Consider the following 8,486-nt stretch of genomic DNA (forward strand, 5'->3'; position numbering starts at 1 on the left):
TAAAATAAACCATAAGTCAGATGAAAATACTTTATACATGAAAGTTGCTCACAACGACGAGGCGAATCCGAATACGCAGCCCGTTCGTCCGCCACACATCCCTAGCAAAGCAAACCCGCAACTTTCCCCCTTCGGTCCGTCCGTCTGAAAACGCGAAACGTCGGGAACACTTACCTGGATGTTTTTCCCCTTTGCCGGTATCACCTATCTATGCGTTAGGTCACCCTAGCACAACGTATTGACGTGTATCGCTTTGTGATACTTTGATTGCTCTATTATTTATTATGTTCCCCCTCCGTTACTTCTTTCCGGTAGACCCCGAGACTGCCGGCGACCCCCAGTTCGACTACGGTGTTGACGACACGTACTTCCTGCCAGAGCAACCAGGCAAGCCTTGATGTAGGGTAGGAACCCTAGGGGCCGATCTTTCACGAAAGGAGCGGATCCCGCGAAGAACAAGAAGAACACGGGGAAGAATGGAGAGAAATCACAAGGGGAAACACTCAAGAACAAGTCCAATCACACATCCACTAGACAATCAAACACACAAGATCCACAAGGTACATGAACAACAAAGGGAAAGATACAAGGTAAGGTTCATCTCCTTGAGGAGGTCTTGAAGGGGGCCGCCCAAGAGGGGGTCTTGAATCCGCTTGGAGGATCTTCTCCGGTGGAGGCTCGAATCTCCGTGGAGAAGGTAACCAAGTGGATGAGCAAAGCTCTCACACAAACATGAGCTAAACCTTTGCTAACCCTAGAAAGGAGGTGGAGGAGGTCTATTTATAGTCTAGTGGGCGAAAGGGTAAGTGAGGGGGCGAAACAGGTACATGGGCCTCGGCCCGGAGGCATGCACGCACGCAAGACCGGATGATCCGGATGATCCGGGCGTCGTTCGGATGATCCGGCTTCGCTGAGCAGATTCTGCAAGGTTCGGCCGTCCCGGTGTATGGATTACCCGGATGATCCGGGGGTCGGTCTGGATGATCCGGCTGGGCCCGGATGATCCGGCTCTGCGTCCGGATGTCCGGCTAGTCTTCAGCAGCCGCCGTCTTCTTCTTCTTATCCTTTCTTCCGTCTTCTCTTCCATGCTTCCCTCGCGGATGGTGTAGCCATACACTTGCGCTCGCCTCCTCCTCGACATCCGTGATGTTCCAACAATACCTATGCATGCACACGGAAGGAGTGTCAAGGAGTATACCATCCTCGAGAGGGTCAAGTGAGCACGTGTAAAGGAGATGACTCACCTTTGTGTATGTGAAGTAGATGTCGCACGTGTCACTTGCCAAATGGTCTCTTGACATGGTGATGTCTGTAGGATGCTCTGCATCATCCCCTCCCCCTTGGGAAAGATCCGACCTCGGATCGAAATCCAAATCACCATGGGAAAGAGATCACCAAGTTCTCGTCATATTTAAGCTCGAAATGGGCACTCTCCAATGTCGCACCGTCTTGGGATTCCTTCAAAAGGAGCAAAGACAACAAACAATTGGAAAAACAAATGTGGTTAGAATTAGTGCAAAACCAAGCATTCAAGAGGTGATTCACACAACAAGTGTCGTCATCGAGCATAGCATATGGTGTGACAAAGGATTGTGACATGGCATGTAAGCACATAAATTGAGCACAAAGAAGGACTTCATGGAAACAAGTATGCAAATGGGAGGTAGAGATGCAAATATGTTTGACAATTGAACAAGCATCTACCTCAAGGTCATAGCAATCATGCAAAAAACAATCGACAAATGGTCTATGGTAGGCAAAGGAAGTAGTCACCACACCTAATAAAATGAAGTGTCTAAACACATGAGTCAAGTGTAAGACAATCCAAGCATAATGTGCATAGGGTGTAGTGAAGATAGTATGGCACTCAACACAATAGAAAGAGCAATGGTTCATCATGTGTGAGGTAATCAAGTCAATCATGTGACAAGCAATGGGACATGGCATATGTGAAGAAGTGACATTGTTGCAACCAAACATGTGAGAGGAGCAAGTAATCCAAGAATTGGATGCAACACACAAGGCATATATATCGTGAGGCATGGAAATGTTGAAATGGCAAGCAAGATCTCTAACATGTGCGCAATCAAGTAGTCCAAGATGAACAAGTCTCATGGCGAAAGCAACACAAGTAGTATGATCCATAATATCCATGCTCATGGTTTGGGGGTTCTCGAAAGAGAAGGATATCACCTTGAGAGCATGTCCTTGTGCGTCCTTCACAATGCCAAAGCACAAGCAAGTGCGATTTAGAAGCGTCATGATCAAAGGTGGTTCGCTCTCCAGAGCTCGAATGGTCAACTCACGGGAAGTGGAAGTCGACACAAAGTCCAAGTATCCTACACATGCACAAAACAAAACAAAGAACGTATGCGCATGGTAGATAAACACATCATCCATCATGATGGTTCTCTTCTCTTGCACATAACCATTAGAAGCACAAGTGCATGAATAATATGATGCAACAATGGCAATATGCATGGCACTAGGTATATGGTGCAAGGAGGGAAGACAAGCATGGTTCACAAGAAATATGTCAAAAGCTCCAAATATATGCGAGAATGCTATGGGGGCAAACTCATGAGCAAGAGTAGAATCATTGTTGCACTCAATACATGGCAAATCGTTTAACATGAGAGTGGCAACACATGGAGATATATGACAAGATGCAATAACAATCATGTGCAAAGCATGTAAATGGTTGTCATCAACCGCATGAAAGGAGCAAGTATGAATCATTGGTGATGCAACATAGGCAAGCATAGTAATCAAGTCGTGCAAAGTAGTAGTGCGAAGATGCAACATACTAGAGGAAATCATGGCAATCATGTCATGTGAGCAAATAATAGGCATAGGAAATGCACATGACATATCGCAAGAATGAACACAAAGCAAGATCATAGTATCATCATAGGCATGGGTCACAAATGGAACATTACACATACAAGTATGAGAATCAATCATCATGTGTAATGCGAAGCATGGGTCACAAATGCATGGCAAAGGCATAGTAATGTGCATATCATGCAAAGTGAACATGGCAATATGGGTTTAGAATGTGTAATGGACAATAACCCATAGCCAAGTGAGGGCCATGTAGAAGAAATGCGCGAAGTCGTTGCGCAAAGAGAGCGGTGGGAAAGACAATCCATGGGATCCCAAGTCACCATTGCTCTCTAGAGCTCGTTTTGTCAACTCATGGGCTTGTGAGGTTGACAAGTAAGCATGGGTACCTACACAACAAATACACAAACGAAATAAATTGTGTGTGTGGTAAATGTACACATCATCCATCATGATGTGTATGTGCACGTGTGAGTTAGCACAAGATAAGCATTTCTCAAAGAAATTTGATGCATGGTATAAGAACATGTCATCCATCATGAAAGAATAGTTATTGTGCATGACACGATGGGGATGCAAATTGAGCATACAATTATATGGCACATCAATAGCATGTTTATTCATGGGGAGCATATTGTGCACACAATTATGAGGATCATGCAATGGGTGGAAGTGATCACAATCTCCTAAAATGTATGAGGAAACTATGGGGGTCTCCTCATGTGCAATATTTGAAACATCATATGGAGAAAATGGGCAACACCCAAAACAATGCATATCCGAAGCAAGATGGTTATGGCATGGCATATGAGATAAATGATGCAAAGGTAGCTTGTCAATATCATCACAAGAGAAACAAATGCCAATAACCATAGGCTTGTCATCTATGCCATAAGTGCAAATTGGGTTAATCTTAATGGCATATGCATAGTCACTATGAAGAGATTGCAAATATGACATATGATTGATCTCATGCATAGCATATGACAAGTCAAGCGGATTGGCAAACATGATGTGACCGAGAGAATTATCACAAGAAATCCTATGCAACATGGCATCACACCTAATAGACTCCACATGGCAATCATCATACTCATCATAAATGGGCAAGAAATCATCACATGAGGAAGTCGCGTTAGCATGAATCATGGTACTAGGTGGATCATCATCATGCAAGCAATCATTGTAAAGAATGTCCACTAGTGGGACTAGAGCATCACCGTCACCTATGTTACCATTCTCATTCCACTCATGTGGTGTAGGTGAGGTGGGTTAGACCGAATGGTGGTCAAGATCATCATTGTGATGGAACCATGTGGGGGTGCATCATATTCCACCATGGACATCGTCTTGTCCAAAGGTAGGACGTAGTCGTCGCGAATCGGCGCATCATCATATATGGGACCTATCACCAAATGAGCAGACACAATAGAGGTAGAGGTCAAGTCGTTAGTGTTGAAAGTGGCCTCACATGACCTATCAACTATCCCACTCTCTCTATGTGGTGGTTCACTCACTCCCTCAAAATAGGTGCACTCAAACTCACATATGGTGGAGTCACTCATCTCACTCAAGTGGTGGGGGTTGTGGCTCTCCTCACATGTGAATTGTGGAAACACATATATGGGGATAGTGGTGAAGTCACTCTCACTCTGAATATGGTGGCACAAGTCACTCAAGTCATCATACGTCGCCGTGGTCAAAGGGAAAATCCCATCCTCAACCATCTCATCGTTGTCGGCGTGGATGAAAGCCGAAGATGGCACATCATCATTCTCGCCTCCTAAGATGGAAGCATAATCCTTGCTCGCCACCGTCACGCTCGCCTCCAAAGCTTGGTCATTGAAGGTCTCCGTAGTTGAACTCGTCGCCGCACCGTCTTGAAAAAGAGTCATGGAGGACTCGGCAACATGAATGCCACAAAGAGGTAACGCGGTGAAGTCGAACTTGGGCGCATCGTCTTGGAGCTCATCGGGCTTGGACATCATGGTGGTACTAGCCTCATGCTCGTTCTCATGGAGCTTGGTCGTCGCGAAGTGAGCTTGGGGTGGAGCAGCTTTGGCCTTCATGAGTTCTTGTTCCTCCTTGAGAGCACCATCGTAGTTGTCGTCGAGGGACTTGTAGTTCTCGAGGAAGATCGTCTTGGAGATGTCATTGTGCAATCCCATCATGAAGTGGAACTTCATCGAAATGGGGTCGTCCACGCTGGCTCGTCGCAAGGCAATCTTCATCTCCTTGAAGTATGCGTCAATGGACTTGGATCCTTGGGTGGTGTTCTCTAATTGGTGTAGAAGTTGTTCCATGTAGGTTGGAGGCACGAACTCTCACCGCATAGCTCACTTCGTCTTGGGCCAAGTCATGTCGTAGGTCTCCGAAGGTGTGTGAAGCCACCATGTTGATGCGTAGTCGTGGAAGTTTCTTGTGGCGCAATTCACTTGATCTTCGGGAGGAACTTGATGTAGCTTGAGGTAGTCGTCCATCAAACGCTCCCACTCGAGATACTCCTCGGGTTCTAGAGTCCCATAGAAAGGAATCTCATGGTCGATGTCGAGGTCGTAGTAGCTCATGGAAGTCGTGGACTTGAGCTTGGGGAGCTTCTCTTGAAGTGCTTGTGGGCGAAGATGACATATGTCCATAGGCGAAGATGCCTTGAAGTCGCTTGGCGAAGATGCCAAGGGAGATGGTGAAGTCGTTGAGCGATTGTTGGTGTTGAGCTCTTGACCTTCACGTTCGTGGTGGTGATGGTGTCGATGCCGATGAAACCTTGCCGGAGATGGTAGCTTGGAAGCATGTGTACTTGAACGTCTTCTCGAAGATGAGGAAGATTGCTTGTAGGACTTGATCAGGGCTTTGATCTCCTCCATTTGAGATTGCATCTTGGCGTCGTTGGAGTTGTTCGTGACATCGAACTCATCGTTGTTGTTGTAGACCGAAGATGAAATACCTTGCCTATCCATCACAAGACTCGAGTAGAGGTGAGTAGGAAATGAGATGAATAATACCAAGTTACCTTTTCCCAAAGTTGAGGATGTATCTCGTTTCACACAATGTGAGATGAAAGAATAGTGGAATTGGTATTGGACTTGTTCACTCACACCTACAAACTAAAGCTTATGGAGTAGCTCGGTGAGGATAGTGGCACAAATATTTAATGCAAAATGTTAGCAAGAGTCAATAATGTTGAAAGAGATTTACAAATTCGCAAGTGTAACAAGTAGACCAATAGCAATATGTGGCACACGGAAACACACACACAGATAGATAAATGGGGTCATGCAACCAAGGATGAGCACAAAATGTGGAATCCATGGAAAACACTCGTGTCGCACAACTCAAGATAGACGCTAGCACGATTGCTCAATAGGCGGATACGACACTTGTGCACAACCTATAAGATGCAAAGATATATCAACTTTCTATCCCAAGTATGCTATTATGTATGGTTCCCGGTGTTTGATCCAAGATGATCGGATATGACAATCTTATGCAATGTGGTACGATGCTATGGCACTTGCTTACAAGCTCTTTGCTCTTTCTCTTTTGCTTAAAAGCTTATTCTTTTTTTTTGTATGTCCACTTTGCGAAATGCACAAACCAAGATAGTATTTGTGTATATGCGGGAATAAACTTGAGGCTCACAAGATGATATGATACCAATATGATATGGTATGTATGCAATGTATGGTGTAGATCACTACTGTGCACAAGTAACATTGTCGGCAATACTCAAATGGCTAGTCTCGATAGGCAAGTAAAGCAAAATGGGCTAGGGGTTAACAATGCAATTGCAAGGGAATATACAATGGAGGGGTACCACGATACCAAGATGATATGGAGGTTACCGTCCGCGATGATGATGAGTGGCGGTGATCTTGATGGAGATACCAAGATGATGGAGACTTGTCCCTAAGTAGCCGAAACACCTTAGGAAACGGAAAAACCACAACTCAAAATCTCAAGGACAAAAGTCAAATGGTGGTAGCGGAATGCGGTGGTGTTTGCGGAAATGCAATGATGGGTTTTGGGGTAGGCAATTCGGAAGTGGAGGTTATGGTGGTGGACTATACACGGTGTCGGAGTTGAAAGCACGGTCCCTAAGTAGCCTAAACACCTTAGAAGACACAACTCACAACACAAACAAAATTGGGTTAAGTTGAGGTGGCGGAAGTGTATGGTGGGCAAGGTTATGCGGAAGTGGTGGTGGTGGTCGATGAAGAAGCAACCGTCCCCAAGTAGCCGAAACACCTTAGGAGACTCAAGTCACAACTCAAACAACCACATATACAATGGGGATCGAAATGGGTTAGGTTGCGGAAGTCGGTGGTGGTAATGCGGATGATATGGTGGAGGGCCTAGGCAAACTTGCCAAATTTCAGAAAATTTGATGGAGTCAAATTATGTTGGTGGTATTTTTGTGGGAAGGGGGATGTCAAGAGCTTCAAAACGAGCTAAAGAATGTCAAAAACGGAGTTCGGATGAATTAGATATGGCCAAAACAAAAATTTGCCGTGTCAGTTTCAGGGTTAGCCGGACATCCGGGAGTAGGTCCAGCTGATCCTGGTGGATCCGGATGATCCCGGAGCACTTCCGGATGATCCAGGCAGGTCAAACTGCTCGGGATTTTCTCTCGGGGATGGATTTTTGGGCGGAAATTGGATGGTTTCGGGGTCAAAATTGATGAGATTTCGTGGATGGAAGGTGGGGAAACTTGGGGAGATGCTAGATCCACTCGAAACCAAGCAAATCCAAGGATAAAAATCAACAAAACATCATCAAACCAACAAATCACAAAAAAATTTGGGGCTATTTTTGGTGGGGATTTTCGAATTTAGGACGAAATCAAGCAAAAGAAGGCTAGAAAAAGAGGTGTGGGGGCTCCAAATTCATGATCAAGCTTGCTCTGATCCAAGATGATGTAGGGTAGGAACCCTAGGGGCCGATCTTTCACGAATGGAGCGGATCCCGCGAAGAACACGAAGAACACGGGGAAGAAAGGAGAGAAATCACAAAGGGAAACACTCAAGAACAAGTCCAATCACACATCCACTAGACAATCAAACACACAAGATCCACAAGGTACATGAACAACAAAGGGAAAGATACAAGGTAAGGTTCATCTCCATGAGGAGGTCTTGAAGGGGGCCGCCCAAGAGGGGGTCTTGAATCCGCTTGGAGGATCTTCTCCGGTGGAGGCTCGAATCTCCGTGGAGAAGGTAACCAAGTGGATGAGTAAAGCTCTCACACAAACATGAGCTAAACTTTGCTAACCCTAGAAAGGAGGTGGAGGAGGTCTATTTATAGTCTAGTGGGCAAAAGGGTAAGTGAGGGGGCGAAACAGGTACATGGGCCTCGGCCCGGAGGCATGCACGCAGGCAAGGCCAGATGATCAGGATGAGGGTCCGGATGATCCGGGCGTCGTCCGAATGATCTGGGTCCTCGTCCGGATGATCCGGCTTCGCCAAGCAGATTCTTCCCAGTGTATGGATTACCTGGATGATTCGGGGGTCGGTCCAGATGATCCGGCTGGGCCCGGATGATCCGGCTCTGCGTCCGAATGTCCCGCTAGTCTTCAGCAGCCGCCGTCTTCTTCTTCTCCTCCTTTCTTCCGTCTTCTCTTCCACGCTTCCCTCGCAGATGGTGTA

The sequence above is a fragment of the Triticum urartu genome, chromosome 2 (assembly GCF_003073215.2).
Source record: "Triticum urartu cultivar G1812 chromosome 2, Tu2.1, whole genome shotgun sequence".
NCBI classification, from domain to species: Eukaryota; Viridiplantae; Streptophyta; class Magnoliopsida; order Poales; family Poaceae; genus Triticum; species Triticum urartu.